The sequence below is a fragment of the Mustela erminea genome, chromosome 9, assembly GCF_009829155.1.
Source record: "Mustela erminea isolate mMusErm1 chromosome 9, mMusErm1.Pri, whole genome shotgun sequence".
Classification (NCBI taxonomy): domain Eukaryota; kingdom Metazoa; phylum Chordata; class Mammalia; order Carnivora; family Mustelidae; genus Mustela; species Mustela erminea.
In genome coordinates this window covers 22,090,979-22,109,076 of record NC_045622.1, presented here as the reverse complement: position 1 = coordinate 22,109,076, position 18,098 = coordinate 22,090,979, and the positions used below count along the sequence as shown (strand labels likewise).

At 46.1% G+C, this 18,098-nt stretch overlaps 1 protein-coding gene across 5 annotated transcripts in view; it reads left to right on the top strand.

The window, feature by feature from the left end:
- The window catches only part of KIRREL3 (kirre like nephrin family adhesion molecule 3), a 545,218-nt gene that overhangs the window by 77,741 nt on the left and 449,379 nt on the right, over nucleotides 1-18,098 (top strand). The window lies entirely within an intron of this gene.

Below are 18,098 nucleotides of genomic sequence, written 5' to 3'. Positions count from 1 at the left end.
GTCCAGTCAGTAGGTCTCTCAGGATCCTGACATCCATGTTATGGAGATAAAAAAAGACATCTTATGGATTGAGTCTGGGGTGGGAGATCATATCAGATTGTGTGAAGGCAATAAAATGTGGTTGTTCAGAGCAGGAATTTGGGGGTCCTATTCCTAACCTAGCCATCTATCATCAGTTTGACCTTAGGAAAGGGAGTCAGTGTTTCAGAGCTTCCCTCTAGACAACAGGGAGAAAGAGTACTTTGTGGGATTGATACAAAGGCTAAATGATATAATCATCATGAAATTAAAGAAGAGATTTATAACCACCCTTAGCATCATGTCAGGCATGTAGTAATTGCTCAATAAATGGCAGTCAGGGAGGGTAGTAATGCCATCACTGGTTAAGGCAGAAAGAAGGAGAACTTAAGAGTCTGGCTACCAACCCATTGCCGCTAAGCCAGCCCAACACATGCCCTGCGTTACCACTCCTGCCTGCCCTCTATGGAACTCTTCAACTCCCCGGCATCTGATCCGAAAGTCATGTACTCCTGTTTAGCTCATATTGGGCAAAGCATTTCTCTTCCAGACCGCAGCTGACTGTGTGAGTTCAAAGAGCTTCTGCGCAACGGGCTTGGCTGAACCGAGGCCTGTCCTCGGCGCCATAGGTTGAACAACCAAATCACCCACTCTCGGCTCTGTTATCTACTCAAGCCAGAGAAGCGGGCCTGCCGCTGTGTTGAGGCCTTGCGGGGGGGGGGGGGGTGGCTCGACATCAAGGACCTGGGTATCAATTATTCTAATTGTTATTCCACACCACGGCCGGAGCTGCCAAGGTTTAAAGCAGCTTCCAGCCTCCAGATCCATAAACTTGCCCTTGGCTTATTGAGCCAACCATAGTAGTTTAACAGAAGTGATTTTAATTACTCGACCAGAACTACAGAAAGTGAGGGGAATACGTGGCTGTGATCAGTGTTTAACCAAAGGGCCCGGAATTCTCCTTTCCCAGGAGCAAAGGTACTTATGACGGCCACAACGCCCCCTCCCGCCCCCCACAGTGTTCTGTCCCACCCACTACGCTGGACCATCCACACTGAGGCATCAGATGTATTGAAACTCGCAGAGCTCCTATGCCTCGATTCTACAAGTTACACCATGTTTATTTACTGTTGGGAAGGTGTGAAAACCTTAGGGCACGCTATAAAATTCTATTTCCTTTGGTCTGTAGCTGTATACTCTTTCCCCTGGCTAGTGTTGTAGGAACGTCTTACGCTTCTAATTCCCACTCTCTCTAATGAAACTAGACCAGGAAGGCCTGGCACAGGCTTGCTACAATCAATTGGTCGTGGCTGCCTGACATTAATGTAGGAAAGGATGCTGATAAGGAACTCTAGCCTTGATTAGTAATGTCTGCCACGGGCACAGGAATGAGGAATAAAGTACCCTTTCTAGGTGCTTGCAATCCCAATCTTAGATTATAAACTTCTAGGTGGCGGGGAATGGATGATCTTAGTTCTCTGTGTAAATGTACCTTATGTCATGAGTTACTGATGATGCTGGTGAAGGGTATGCATGCAGAAACAGAGTCATTTAACTAGTAGCTAAAATCTGGTGCTTGCCCTCCAACCCATAAGCTAGTTCATCATCTTGTCAGAGAATAAGCAACTCAGTTTACAAAGACTTCACTCCTTACACTAAAACGACTTGGACAGTCTAAGCACTGTCATAAATATTAGACACCAAATTGTCAAAATAAATGAAGGGGGAAGTTTTGTGGTGTGGCAAATTCTTCTCTTCTACTATTAAATCATGTTTATTTGCTTGCTTGCAATTCACTGAATGTCCCCAGCATCCGGTGATGCTTCTGAGGCTCAGCTGGGCACACACAAGAAAGGGAGCGGCGTTATGAGCAAATGAATGACAAACATTCCTTTTGCTTCTGTGCCGTCCATCTCACTCAAGTTGTGTGTCCTTCAACTACTGTACCGTGGGTCTCTGTGTCTCCTCCGAGAGGCACGTATATCACTGTATGCTAACCTCATATTTCTGAGAATGCACAAAACCAGTTTCCCAGGCGGCAGTAAACGTGCCAGAGATCAGCATGGAGTCTTCTGGAAGCCTCGCTTGAGGGGACATATCACAAAATCCACAGTCTGCCCTATCCCCGTGACCCGCATGATCACTCACCAAATGAGATTGAGGGTTTAGCGGTGACCAGAAGCACAGCCCGGTTGGACGGAGGAAGAGACACCTCACTCCCTGTATCATCTCATTCTCCAGAAACTTCACCCTGACTCTGAAGTCCATCCCTAAGCTTAGGAAACTAGGAGACGGCACAGAAGAACTGGAACCAGAAATCATGGCAGCCACCAAAAACCTCATAATGGGAGCTAGATTTTTCCAGTTCATCATTCTTCATCCCCACAAAACTTACATCTGTGTGGTGATCCATTGTCTCCAGGGGAACAGCTGCTGGAGAAGCCCCACCTGCCTTCCATCATGGCCTTTGGTGGAAGCATCAGGCTTAAAGAGAACCTGGGACGTCAGGTCATCTGTCTAAACCTTCATCTTCCTTCTACAGGTGTAAAACTGAGAAGGTTGGACCAGGGGGTCACTAATGTCCTTTCTGGCTCCAGAATGTCTATTCAAGACCTATGTTCATATTCAGTCAAATTTTAGCTAACATTCATTCTAAGTCGGCATCCCTCATCCCATGATCAAGGGTAGTTAAGTTTGTTTATCTTACTTTTTCACGAAGAGGAAAAAAGCCTTCCTCAATTAAATTGCATAGCCTGGCTTTTCACACTGATCAGTTGAGCATCATAACTTAGTCATAGTCCCAGAGAAGGTTCAGAACCGTGTGTCTCTCTCATGGGCCTTTTCCTACCCTTGAGAGGGTATGAGCTTAATGAGTCATTCTCTAGCATGCTCCCAAGACCCATGGGATCGACATCACCTAGGAACTTACTAGAAATTCAGATTCTTGTGCCTCCCTCAAGACCTGTGAACTGACACAGTGGGTGGGGTTCAGCAGTCTGGGTTCTCATAAATCTTCCAGGTGGTTCTAAGTCTTGCCAAACCTTCAGAAACACTGACTTCCATGAAGAAAGTCGCACATGTTGAGAATCAGGTGACCTGTTTTCCCAGTGACCAGCCGTGGGATCTTCAGTTATGTACACAGTAGCCGGCCTTCAACTCCTTTATAAATGGACTAAGGATGACTTTGCCTTTGTTACCCACTCAGACTACCAGCCAAATACAGCACATCAGTAGGTGTGGACGTGCGGTGAAAGGTTGAATATATCTTACATATGATTAGACTTTGTTCGTTCGTTCATTTAACAAAATATCCTTCATCATCTCTCTGTGCCACACACTGATCTGGGCGGGAGGGATGCTACAGGAAGAGGACGGATGGGGTTTTTGCTGTCATGGGGCCTGCGCTTCAGGATGGATCCTTTGTGAAACGCTCTGATATTTGCAAACCACTAGAGGACCCATTTCAAGATTAGGTTCAGAGCTCTCAAGGGAATGAGTAAATGTGACATGCTCTCACCTGAGAAGAGCAAGGTCAGGTTATGTCAGGCATAACAAGGACCGAGTTGACTACAATGTGAATAAAGCTGTACTGGCCACCAGGACAGAACACAGGGGGAGAGATATGATGCTTGTCAAGCGGGGCCTTGCTTTGATGACAGAGGAGACTTGGATGGCTGGTGCTCTAGGTCTCATCCAGTTTACTTATCTCATCCAGATACTACCTTTCTGCCCTCTCCCTGCAAGTCTACTGTTCTGGCTCGTCTTGCACAAAACCATTAGAGCCAAGTGTCTTGATAATTCCTGAACTCTTTTTCAGAATCATAAGTGGCCAGATCTCTAACATCTGAGATATGGACCCAATGAGAATAGACAGCTGTTCCTCAGATGGACAGACCCCGAAACAAACTTTTAGAATTGGGGTTTTAATCCTTGGCCAGTATCGTGGACAAGCAGCTTCCCCCGCCCCCCACCTTTTAAATCCAGAGCTAAAATCCAATTTCCTAAATTTTCTGAAAAGAAATGAAAAATATGCTTGGGGGAGAAGAGTAGCTCAGGAGAGTTTTTGGACTTCAAAACCCTCAAAAATCTTTTAATGATTTAATGGTAAAGGAATCAGAAACATACTGATGAAATCCCCCTTGATATCCACATGGCGCTTACAGGTTCTGAAGGGAAGATTCCAGCAATGAAATCTGTTATTTTTTTTTTATATCAAACTCAAACCATTTGAGATGCCTGGTGAACTCCAATGTGATGTAATCTTATCTTTTTCATAGCAATCCCTTCTCCCCAAGGGCAGAAGGGGAAAGAAAGGCCTAATTAAGGAACGGTAGTTTTTAAGGTTAGAGTCTTAGGGGGGTGTCAAGTTATCCTGTGCCGAGTTGATTGTGATGGTTACACTGACCCGTAGATGTGCTGTGAATCTACAACGTTGAAATGTTAATTGTCTAATTTTGTGCTACTTTTCAACATACATTTGGCAAGACTTGTTGCATGTTAAGTTCGAAAACAGTAAATTTCCAAGCTGTCATAATATTGAGGTCTCATGTGTATTGCCTGCTCTGCATAATTAATTGTAAAGTGATAATTTGTACACTAAGATATTTCCATTCAAACATGAAAGCAAAAGTCTCAGCATCTTTGCCTTCAGCAGGCAGAAGAAAATGAGTGGTGGTCTACGGTCCCGGGGCTTCTGCAACGCACTTCCTCTCATGGAGGCCCGCCGGCTTGTGACCTGTAGGGACCTGCAGCTGCTCAGGCCTTGGCCCCTGTTGTTAACCCCACTACTTTCCGAGGCTCATCCGTTCTTGAACGTTGTCCTAGCCCGTGTTCTTGCGATTTGCCTAGAGGGAACACTGCGTGTCCTAGGGCAATGGTGTTGGGAACAAGATCTGGTCTATCCTAATCCTGCTGATTCTCGGTGTGCTTGAGCTGGAGACCGGTGACCTGTTCGCCATGAGCATGGATTCAGGTTCTTCCTGGTCAAGAACTCCCTCTGAAACATGTGCAAAGGTATCAATCGCAGAGAGAAACCCCTGCCTCCACTTGGCAATTCTCACAATCCATGTGCACCCTGCCCTGATATGAGCACTTGTAGTGCTCATATGGGACAGTCTCTTCCCAGGCCGACTTGGGAAGAGGTATTTTCTTGGGAGGAGGAAAGCAGTGTTTGGGCTTCAAATAATGGAAACTAGCTCCCATTGGCTCCAGCCATTGGAAATTTTGTTGACTAACAAACCAGAAATCCAGAGCTAGGCACTGTTGAATGAAGGTACTGGGTCCATTCTTCTGTCTTTGTCTTATCCATCCTTCCCTCATGCTGGCCTCCTTCCTGGTCACAGGATAGTGACCAGGAACAACAGTACGCGGCTAAGTTACACCCATCATTCTGCAAACACCCTTCAGCAAGCAGTCCCCCTCTTGCATCTCCTTGATCTAAATAGGGTCACTGGCCCCAGTTCTGAACTGATTACTGAGAAGGGGGATTGGAGAGCTCTTAAACCAATCAGGCTCATTCAGGGAGCTGGGCTTCCCTAAGCAGTAGTGCTGCTATTTGATGGAGGAGAAGTCGAGTAGATTTGGGGGAGTCAGTGGCATCCCCCAACCGTATTTGGAAAATCTGGTATCACCTGCGGTCACCGTTGATCCCAAGTATCTCATGGAGAAGGGATATTATAGGATGATGGCAGACATGAGCCCAGACTTCCTGGCCCCTGAGACAGGTGTTCAAGAACTACAGTATTTTAATCCCATTGGGTAGGTAAGACCAGGGGTAAGTTCCAAATTTCACCTGCCTCCCAGCTACTGCGATGAACCATACTCACTCGGCTGTAAATCTCATCAAGAGAGCCAGTGGCTCCCAAGGGCATGGCCTCTCTGGCCTGTGCTGACGGGTGCACCCCAGACGTCACCACTCAGCACCCTCTTGTGGGTCATCATGATAAACTGACATTGGTAATTATAGAAATGGATGAAGTTCATCCCTACTTTCCATTATCACATCAAATCCGTCTTGGCTATGCCTCACCTGCCAAGCCAGCGGGAATGAAGAGAGAGGCTGGTAATTAGGTTGATATAGCAGGCTGCTTTGCGGTGCCTCAGATTCAAAACAAAAACCCTGGAAACGTAATGAATGTCAGGGGCAGGAGCCCCGTAGCTACACAGCATGGCCTTCTGGAGGAAGGCACAGTTCTTCTTCCTTCCTCTGCTCGTCAGGATCTTATTCCAAACTAATGGATAAGATGATTTGTTTTGATCTCACAGCTCATGGTGGGTTGCACGCACAGGTGTGTGTGTGTGTGTGTGTGTGTGTGTGTGTGTGTGTGTGATCTTCTTGGTCGATGCCTGGTGTGACAGGTACCAGGAATTGACTGGAGCCTCTGAAAATCTTTGAACAAACTCACTGAAGAAGGGTGACCTGCAAAGGGGAGTTTGTGTAGAGGGAGGTGAAGAGATACTTCAGAAGGTAGCATGCATGATCCAGAAAGCTGAAAAGACAGGAGCATCTGAGGAGGGAACACTAGTTAAGGGTACACGTGGGCATCACCTGTAGGTCCTTAGATGTACTCTGGCCGGGTGAGTTGCTCAGGGGACCAGATCCGTGAGCACATCTCCAAGGGATGTGTCCATGCTTTTGACTACCTGTGCTTTCACTCTCCCTTGTCTTTCTGAAAAGAGAGTTGGTCTCCAGACTCATCTTCCAGAAGCTGGATTCACTTTGCTGAGCCTCCAGATGTAGCCTCATTCTTGCCAATGGTCTGAATGTCCCCAAAACAATAGTCATGGTCGGGGCTCAGAATTCTTGCCCTGTCTCTACTGAGTTGTCCCATGTGCTATCCTTATGAAAGTATATGTTTATCCTTATGAAAGTGGAATGTTTATTCCACTGTCCACTGGGGACCAGAAGAGGAAATTCCTTCATAATAGTCTCCCCGCACCCCCATCCCCACCACCCTACCCTTACCACTTCCTGGGGCTTCGTCCACATGTCAAATCATGCCTTTTTTGGGGAGAGGAGTAAGACAAACAGAAATCTGGCTAAGTTCCCCCTTCTTTGGCTACCAGTGGCCAGCAAGGCCATGGAGGTAATTTAATGGCTGGGCAGCTTTAACACCAGAGTGCCCTTCTCTGTCTCTGCAACAGGACACACATTGGATTGGACCATATGGAGACTTTATCAGCAGATGCATTGGCCGCTTCCTCTGTCTGCAAAATCTCCATTAAGTTTTTTAATTAGACAAATGTCAGTTTTTTATTCGGGGTGAGAAACTGTTTTCCGAGTTTGACAACAATGCCATTTTCAAAGAGGAATCTCAGCATGAGGACTGTCTTTTCTTTGGTTGCCTCCTTCCCCCTTCATGACTCCTACTTCGAGAGGAAGGGTGGTTCTGAAAATAGGTTTTTGTCATTGTCATCTGTGCTACCACTCTTTCTTCCTGCCATCCCTTGGGATTTCATGCTTCTGGCTGCTTCCCCTCCCTCCCATCTCCTTCTGATCACAGTAACTTTCTCCCCCACAAGCGATAAAATACAGGGAAAATGACTGTGGGTCAGAGCAGTTTGCAGAAGGGGTATTAGAAAGCCTACCCTTCCTTCCTCCTGGCAATTGGAACATCTACCTTTCGGTCTGGTTCCCTGCTAAGCGCAAGGGTCCAGTCCAGAGTCACTGCTGGATCTCTTCTGCTATTGACATCACCTGATAACAAGGATAGCCAGTGGTCTCCCCTCCATTAAACATGTTGGCTTCTATCAACTGAATGGAGCCAAAGGGTTGAGAATTTCCTATATTCCATCAGAGTAAATACACTATTTCTTGGGAACAGAAGCATGATCTGGGTAATGCATTAATGTAGATTAGTTTGTTGGGGTTTGAGCCCCAATCCAGCTGCCCTGTTAGCCATCTGATTTTGAGCCTTCAAGACGCTGAGAAACTAGCCCAAGTCTCTCTTCCAGAAAAAGGAGAATCTATATGATTTACCTCCTGGTATTGTGTAAGAATGGAATGGATTAGTTTATGCTAATCTGTCAACATGGCATCTGGTCTTAGTAAGCTCTTAGTAAATAGTAGCAAGATTTATCATCAAAACTACCCACTGACTCAGGAGTCTGATCATAGTTCTTCTCAAATCCCTGTTAGGCCCCTTGTTACCCATAGAGATAACCAGAGTCCCAATCAAGGGTTTAAAAACCTTTTTGACGTGCTAACCCCCAACTCCAGAAAGGCCTGAAGATTCCCCAGATGATCCCTTCTCTAAAGCCAGACAGAGTACTCCTTGGTTGACCCCTTCCTCTTCTTTTGAAAGAGAACCTTTATACCAAGGGCTGCGTATGACCAGATAGCTACCTCCTTCCCCTTCTTGAGCACACAGAGTCCACCTCCTCCAGGAAGGCGTGAGATGGGTCTTTTCAAAGCCCGGGTGTTCCTGGGAGTGGAAGATTGAACCGTCTGCCAGGTCTAGGGGAGTCAAAACGCTATAAAGAGAATGATGCCTGGTGATAGACTCGGGACTGAGTTAGGTTTGTTGCTTTGAGTTCAGATAGACAATTTAGGGTGATTTTAATGACTCCGAAATGTTTTATCTTTTACAACCCCTGAAACCGCTGCTCTGCAAGCTTAACAAATGGTTGCCTTTCCGTTCCTTGCTCCCTGTCATCTTCAGTTAATACAGGCTCCATTAGGAGTTGAGAAACTTATTATTGCAATAAAAAAATATATCCTATCCATATCACAGACCATATATCTGAATCTTGCATAACCCCCTCCCAGGGATTAATCCATATTTTAACCAAGTGTTTTATAATGGCGGTGCTTCGGTTCCATGCACAGCTATTTCTGTGAATGCTGAGAGGATAATAGCGAAAGGTCATCTCGGAGGTCTGGATACTGCTCTCCTAGGTTTATGGAGAACAAAGAGCATTTCCCCTTCTTCTGGCAGGCTTCCCAAGAGACTCCTCACCTGCTGAAAGAGGGGAAGGCACCATAGGGATGGGTGCTATGGTGACACCCCCTGCCCCTGTCAGCACAGCTCATTTCCAGTTGTCACCTCCCCCTGGGGTGGATATGAGGGGTGCATCCCTGAACTTTGAACACCCTCTCATTGGCAGAGCCACGCCCTATGAGTTGCCCCTTAGTGAATGTTGAAGGAACAGGTACTGCCTTTCCTCCTGGGTACCTCTTGGAGGCACTTGCCAGGCATTTCTATAATACAGAGTGTTTCATGAAAGAGGCCTTGCTCTCTTGCTTTGAGGAAGTGCCAAGTTAGTGAAGAAGTCCACATTCAATCCCATGGCCATAGTGCTGTGATGTAAAGAGCCTGGGACCGGGGTTTTGATTCCATGACTTCTGTTAACTCCTTCCTTTCCAACCTCACCCCTGCCCTGCCCTATGTTGGCTATTTTATACTCAACCTTCAAGTCTCAATAGACATGCCATTTCTCCAAGGATGCCTTCCCATTTCCTCTCAGCCTCTTCAGAATACAGATTAGGTCTCCTATCCTTCAAGGTCATGGTGCTGTGTGTCATGGTGCTGGTAAGAGACGGAGCCCAGGTTTGAATCGAAGTGATCTGGCTCCAGAGCCCCTGCTTTGGTTGCACAAAGATCTTTTTAGCTTTTGGTGTTTAGAAATTTTGAAGCCAACAATCGGAATGTCCACCTAGATTCATTTATTTAATAAATATATAAATATTTCTCAAATGTGTATTCTGTGGAATAGCAGAAATAGTGTTGGCTGCAATAGAGAGGAAATTGAAATGGAAGGTCATTTCCATCACAGCACTGGGAACTGGAAACAATGCAGTAGAAGCAAACATCCCTGCCTTCATGAAACTTACATTCTGATCGGGGGGGCAGGGGGAGGAGAGGATAGTAAACAAAGCAAACAACAGATCTGGTAGGTTCCATCCTAAGTGCGTTGGAGGCCGGAAAGAGACTTGGAGGGTCTTGTGGGTGGTGGTGTGGTGGCGTAATATCATATGAGGTGGTCAACAAAGGCTCTGTTGAAAAGGTGACACGTGAGTAAAGGTCTGAAGACACTGAGCAAGCAGGCCATGGGGACACTTGGGGGAAAAGCATCCCATGAAGAGAGAGGGCTGGGGGTGCCTGGGTGGCGCGGTCGGTTAAGCATCTGACTCTTGGTTTTGGCTCAGGTCCTGATCTCAGGGTGGTGAGATCAAGCCCCAAGCCTGGCTCCATACTCAGCAAGGAGTCTGCTTAAGACTTTCTCTCCCTCTCCCTTGCCCCTTCCCCTGAGCCATGCTCACTTACTCTCTCTCTCTCTCTCTCTCTCTTTCTCTCTGTCTCTCAAGTAAATAAATAAATCTTAATTTAAGAAAAAAGATTTTGTTGGCTGAAGTTTTCTTATGCTTTTCAACCTGTCCTTTCAGTGAAATACCTGGCCTGGAGTCTGCAAGATGTCTTTTTCTTATATTTCAGGGTGTTAGGTGCCACTGGAAATGACCTTCCATTTCAATTTCCTCTCTATTGCAGCCAACACAAAGTGCTGGGAAAACTATGATATTCTTTGGTGAAAAGACTCATCACTATATTTGACACAGATAATGATTTGATAAAATGCAGACAGCCCGCCCCCCGCAGGAGGTAGCTCTGTGTTGAGGGCATATTGGCAGACGTGGGAGGCACGGGGTGCTCGATCACTCACCATGTCTTGTTAGTGTGAGGTCTGGGGAAAGAGTTTAAGGGACGTCTCCAGCTGGAAGAGAGGTGGTTTGACATTTTCACCAAGTCCAAATTCAACTGCCCTCAAAACAGTCGTCCCGGTCGCACCATTTCCTGACGGATTCTTTTGTGGATTGTGTGCCAGGCCCCGTGTGGAGTGAATCACAGGCATGAGAGGGGAGCCTGTGTTTGAATAAAACAAGAGGACTCCAGATTCCCTCATAGATTTGCTTCCTCTTCCCTTGGGGTGTCCAAATGATGACCCTTTCTTCGTGCATTTCCTTTGTCAAACAGAATACCTCAGAAGCAGAAGATCTGGGGTTCAGCCAAACCACTCTGACTCCCTCCTGCAGACCTCAGAAGGGCAGAACAGTCCACGGTGAGGCAGACAGGCTGGAAGGAGGCCAAGTGCAGCCGCATCTGGCGGGCTACCCTGGAAGGCTTCAGGGTCCAAAGGGATCGGACACTTCAGGGTCTCGTTTGTTTTATAATGTGTGCAATGCACATCTTCTTTTTTAAATACTCTTCCTGATTATTCATGAATATAATGCTCCCCAAAGTGCTAAAAACAATGAAAGGAAACGGTATGTGATTCCTGGGGCAGGAGAATCCACATAAACTTATTCTGCTGAAGGGAGATCCAACGTACTGATCAAGGCAGCAAAGAAATCATTATTCAGGTCCTTGCTGTCACGTGGGGTCTACAACTTGCCTCTGTGGGAGTAGACTTGCTGTTAATACTTCCCTTGTCTGGGCCTCAGTTTCTCTCTACTGATAAAAGATTAAGGATCCCAGCTCTTTCTCCACGGCTCCCTACCTTTCCAGGCTTCTCTTTAACAAAATTAACCCCACCAGCAAAAAGCATTTCTCTCACCATACCTGGCAGGATAACTTTGATTTGGAGACTGGGAGTCGTGTCTTTGAGCCTCCTGCCTCTCCAGTGGTCAGCAGGGAGAGAGAGAGCCTTTCAAACAGTCTTCAAAGGAAACAGAGAACACGGGGAGCTAAAGGGGCCAGGGTCTATAGTGAGGGCACCAGGGAGGAGCTGGGCGGGCCTAGAGACCACAGCAATGTGAATGGAGCCTGGGGCCTGGGGCCCACCTCCCAGCCTTGAAGTTGGCCAGTCATTGGTTGTACAAAGCAGCTGCTTTAGCAGATGAAATGATTTTTGACCTGGAGACGTAAACTGACAGCTTTGTGTACAAGCCCCAAACAGATTCACTCTGCCCATCAACCTGTTTGGTCTTCCCATCTGCTCTGTGGCACTAGGAATTTTGGGCTAGGTGGGTGAGTGTGCAAGGGACCCCCTGCCAGCACTCTGGGGAGCCCACCCCCCAGCAGCCATTCCCTGTGGGCTCCTTAGCCACCAACCTGGGCTGACAACCGGCAGATAGGGTTCTACGTCAGGCCCAGGAGCTGGGTGCGTGATTATTCCATTTCCCGTCCATCTCTGACGTCTTGTTATGGGTTCACGGCCAGACAGTTTAGACAACGGGGGGCTGCCTTTTCAGCATGTGAAATCACATGCCAATGCAGTGTGTGGGATGAGGCTTTCAATATGTTTGTGGGTCACAAATGGGATGGGTCTGATAAGGCCTCCAAGGAAAGACCCTCTCTCCCTACCGTCTGACCCCTGAGCGAGGAATAGTAAATACCACATATTGTTTCCTAGGCTCTAGAATCCCGGTGAGAAAGAGAATGACGGGCACACCTGCCTAATGTGTGGTTCTTGACCGAGCTGATGATTGGAAGGTCTTTAGGACCGCCTACCCCTGGTAACATTTTGAAAAGAAGAAAACAAGGCACTTGAGAGTTAAGACTTTCTCTTAAAAGGTTTTGTGTTTGTCTCACAGGAAGCCTATATCAGAGTCTCGGCTAACAGCCCACATATGAGCATCTCCTTTACTAAAAAAACATTAACACCTCCCCCTTCTCCCCCTCCACCTGTGCATGGCAATTTACTGGAAGCCAAGTCTGATCTTCACAGAGAAAACACTCTGAATCAAGTCAGGATCTCCTTCTGGAAGCCAAGCCCTGTGGCATCGGCAGAACCTTCCATGGGTGATACAAGATACTGCGTAGACACTGAGCCTCATCCTGCCCTTGGTGCCAAAGCAGGGAATGATCCAGACTCCTCCAGATTGTTTTCGCCCCAGAAGCATTGCCACAAATACCTACCTGAAGATGGGTTTTTATGTTACCTACTATTTCTTCATCTTTTTGACATCATCACCACCATCGACAGACAATTATTTACCATGTATTCTGGCTACAATGGGAGCTGTCCTAGATACCTTCAAAGAACATTTCACAGTTTCTAAATTCTCTGGGGTCTCCGTGTCTCAGAGGGATAGCACTGATGCTTACAGACGCAAAGAGAATGTTGCAAATATTGAGTGAACATGGAATGAAAATAGATAAGGCAAGATTAAATATGTGCATTATGCATACCTCCTCCCTTTACCCCTTTTCCCCCAAGCTACAGATGTGCTAAGCAGTGGCAGGGGACAGATTTTCTTGGTCCAAGTAGGAATAGTCTTAAAACAGATGATTTCTTTCCCTGCTGTCAAAGACATATATTTAAAGTCATCAGTAGAAAGCCATCAGCAGCCGAGCTAAGAAGCGTGGCTAGGAAATGCTAAGGAAATGTTATTAGGAGTGACCCCTTATTCGTAAAAGATTTCGTGACCAAGTCTGCAACGCCAGTGTTGGTCCAGACCTAGTCTCTTTGTTCGACTGTAATATCCCTACGAATAATCAGTCTGATTAGAGTTGGAAGTGCAGTAAATATCAAGGCACAATTTAACTAGCAACTGCAAAATACCAAATAATCACAGGCGTGGGGGTCTTTTGGCCATAAAAATGCAGACGTTTACCTTGAATGTTGATTGAAACCACCGAGAATTTGTGCCAAATGAAGCTTGAAATGTATCATCCGAACTACAGTGTCCAACAGATAAAAATAGTCCTAAAAGCTTCACCTTTGTATTAAAAAGAGGTTTCAAAAGGGATGGTCCTCTTAAAGCCAGACAATTTGCTCTGTGCCATCTTCATAAAATCATAGCAAAAGACTTTCAGGGTCTTACAATCCAGCCTCTTCACAGTGCAAAAATCCCTGCCAGGCCAGGTTGGAAATATGCTGTCTACCCAGGGCAGGCCCCTCACAGGGTCACCTTGGGGAGGATTGGTTCTGTTCCAGTGGGAACCAAGGGACTATACTCATGGTTGGGTGCCTATAGCCAATGCAAGCCTACCAAGCAAGGTGTCCAGATAATTCAGTCTCCTTTAAGGGGGTGGAAGCATGACTTGGGGTATATTGAATTTTCGTTCCTTTAGGAGCCTCTTCTTCTATTTCCTGCTGGCAGCTTCCATCGTGATGTTGACTGGTTAAGGTGACTCTGGGTCTGGGAAGTGGTGGTGGTCCAGCGTATCTCATTTTCATAATTGCCAGCCTCCTGCAGTTGCAAACTTCTGAACATGCCATAAATCCAACAGACTGAATGACTCTGGGAGCTCGGCAAAGAGGCTACAGCTTTTCTGTTTCCACTGAGGCCAGGGTTATGAGTAGTAATAAACTCAGCAGTCAAGGTCAGAAACGTGATTATAGGGGGAAATGAGAAGAGGGACAGAGAGAGGAAAGCTAGGCCAGAAAAAATGCTCAGCGATCCTTGCTTTGCTGAGTTTTCAAATTCATTAACAACCTCAATTATTCAATTCCTCCATTTTACTCTGTAATTAAACACTGTTACAGACGCTGTATCTACCAAGGGAGGAGTTCAAACGGCCTCCTCTTAGTAAGTGCGCAACTGTGGTCCTTTCGTTGTTAACCCAGGGGAAAAAAAAAAGAAAAAAAGGAAGGAAGGAAGGAAGGAAGAAAGAAAGAAAGAAAGAAAGAAAGAAAGAAAGAAAGAAAGAAAGAAAGAAAAACAGATTAAGAAAAGAAAGAAAAGAAAAACATGAGTGCATCAACCTCATACCAAATGGTAATTGTAGAGGGACATTATTTTCCCTCTCAATATAGCAAAGATGACTACAAGGCTTCCAGCATTTTTCTATAATAATTTCTTAAATCAAAAGCGTATTTGCCGATAAGAGGGTGCTTTACCAGAGCTATTCTTTTTCAAATAATTAGACAAGCAAGAAGCCAAAAAAGCAGAAGTGCAATATGTTACTGGGTGAACAATGGTACTATTATTTTGTGTGTGTGCTTATTTCACAAGGTCAAAGAATCCTGGGCTCCTTTTTTAAAAGATTATTATTGTTGGGATGATGGAATGAAGGAAATATAGCAAAGACGTTGGATGACAGCATTTTGGTAACCAGATTTCTGTTTATTTAAAGCAAAGAGAGAGGGAAGTCACATCCACATAGCCTCTGAAAGAAATGTGATTTAAACACAGGTTGGAGGAAAACAGAACACCAAATTGCAACTTTTCTGTGATGGGAACTAGGTTTCTTCATACAGAATATTGGAAGGAAGCTGTGTGCTAGCGCTCGCCCAGTTTTCTGTCCACTTCTTAATACAAGACATTATCTTCAGTTTTCTCATACACCTGCCCCCACAGATTGTGGCTTCATAAGGAAAAGGAGTAAGCCTTTCACTTCCGTGTCCCCAGAATTAGTTCTTTACCAGACAACTCAGCAGGGACCAAAGAAATGTTTGTTTTAAGAATTTGCCAGTGTAGGGTGGTAGAGTTATGAGTAAATTCTCTTAAATTCCCTTTTACAAACTAATTTCACAGGAAATGTGGCCTTGAAAGTGATGAGCAAATCTGCATTATGTAAATAATATGTGTGTGTGTGTGTGTGTGTGTGTGTGTGTGTGTGTGTATTTCAAATAGAATAATTCAATCCTAAGAATCAAGCGCAGAGCAAGCCAGAGATTTTAAGCAATGGGAAGAAACTCCTTCTCCTCCTAGTAAAGAAAAAAAGTAGGTTTCATCTGCCCAGGAACTGAATCTGTCTTTTTAGTTATCTACAGCCCTCTACACAGTGGGTCCTCTCTTGCCTGTGTCCACCACAGCCCCTTTAGGTGGGACAGTTGGTTGGCCAAGAGGACCCAAAGCCCTCTGCATGTTCCTTTAAGGTCACCCCACCAGAGCAAGACTCTGTGGGTCTTCTTGACTGAAAAGGGACACCCAGGATTCAGAATGTGTTTTGTAAGTCCCAGAGAGCTGGGCACTGGCGGGGGAGGGGGACGTGTTCTCCCCTGAGCTGTGGGAATAAAGAGTGGGGTCACGGAGGCTCTGCTGCACCACTGATGAGACATTTCACGCTAGGCCAGCGGGCAATCGGCGGGGGTCGCTTTAGCTGTGAACTCTAGGATGGCCTCAGTGCCAGGCAAATTCATTGGTGGTTTCTTTGTTTCAAGGAGGACGACAAGGTATGGGAGGAGTTTGTCCCAGGCATTGTCCGGAGGCGTGCGTTTTACTGAGCCTGTTAAGTGAGAAAAGGACTTTTTGGATATCTACCCTCAAGAAACAGTTATGCAGGAGAGATGAATTGAAATCACAACTGCATGTTTGGGGCTAGCCTCCGTCTTGTCAGCATCATATATTGGTGGCTTCAGACACTCAAGTCGTGACTGTAATCGGGAGGGCTTGGGTTCAGATGATTGGGTGGGGGAATCGAGGGCTTTGAGCCCCATTAAGAGGTTCCTTGCAGGGTCGTGATTGTCCCCAGCCAACCCCCACTCTTTCTCTGGTCACGATCCTATTTCATTGCTAATTGAACCGTCCCTGGGCTCCTTCTCCCTTTTCACATTGCTTCCCGAGAGAACGGGTCTGCCTTTGCTGAGACTGCACATTTTCCAGACTAGCAACGTGCTGTCTCCTCCTGAAGAAGCCACACCTCCCCAAGGGAAAGGGGCAACTTCTTGCCCCAAGGGTGACAATGAGTCCTTTGTCAGCGCTGCCCACAGAAGAGAAAAACTGATAAGAGTAGAACACTAAAAAGAATCTGTAACTTGAAGCAGGTCCCGTGCCCTGGTTTGAGCCAACATCCCGGATCCCCTTTCTTGGTTCTGTACGTTGGTCTTTGCCCCTGCATGTTCCTTTCTTGTCCTCTACCTCTCGCAACCTGCCCTCTTTGCCTACAGCTTCCAAGAAAAAGCAGTTGCTTGACTTAACTTGGACTGTTGTGAAAGCACCTTTAAGTAAGTGCAGTGTGTCCCCTCCAACAGAATATCCTGCAGGAGCTCGGCAGCCCTGAAGATATACAATCAATACTTCGCCTGAACCATTGATACCCTTGCCCATCACTTAAATATCATTACAGGAAAGATTTCAACAAGATCGCGGCACATTATACTTTAAAGTTTGACTTTAAAGGATGCCTGGGCTTTGCTGAAAGGCATTAGTAATGGAATTCTTTATCTCTGAGCTTAATTTATTCTAAGGAGAATAGGGCCATTATCTTAAATCTATTTTTTTTTCCAGCAGAGAAAACAGGCCTCAGAAGTCCAGCACTTATAAAGAAATCATTGTTTAATTACTTTTCTCTTTAACCCTTTGCAAAAGGGGGTGGGAGTGTGGTATTGGAAGATGAATGTGCATTCCGATTGGGAGGCCATTGATAGACTTACAATATGCCTTTTTTGTTTTGGGGAGTTTTGGGGGTTTTTTTGGTCATTTCTATTCCTGGGCTTCTCTGCATTTCTTACATGTGAGAACCCTACAGTCAAGTCGTTTGTGTAGTTTTGAACCCCCTCTAAATCCACTGCCTCCCTTGATCACTGGTGATGGAGGGGTCTTTGGTTGGAAGAAGGGGGGGATGGCTAACCAAAGGAGTCATGTTCTGATACTAAGCTACTTGGTATACATCAGGCGCAAGTCATGTTCTGGTATTAAGCTGTTTGGTATGCATCAGGTGCACGAGAACTGTGTATTTGCACAGATGGGAACAGATATGCTTGCATTTAGCTCCTTGGCTCTGGCAGTGGGTCTCCATCGTGCAAAACAACTGATTGGAAGAGCAGAGAAAATGTTCTACCAACTGACTATTCCTTTTCCAAAGCACTAGCCACCCGGTGATTGACAGGACTCTTTCTTGCTACCCTCCCCGGTGACTACGCAAAACTGAAGAGTGGTTGTAACATTGTAGAAGGAGGTTTGTACTCTGGGAGAGTCTCTGAATAGATGCCATATGTCTACAACTTCTTCCAGGGCCCCCACTTGCTCATTTTTTTCTGCTCAAATATGTAAAACTCAGCCACCAGGTCTCCGTGACACATTTGGTTGGGGCCAGGTTTGGGGATCACTAGTGAACTAAATCATGTATCCCAAGTGTTATAGACCAGGGACAACGGCTTCCCTAGCCCTAGGCTTCGTTGACGTCTCTGCTCAGCCCTTTTCTTGGTAGCACCTTTCCCTCCCGCTGCCTCTAGAACCTCAGCCCTAGGATTCT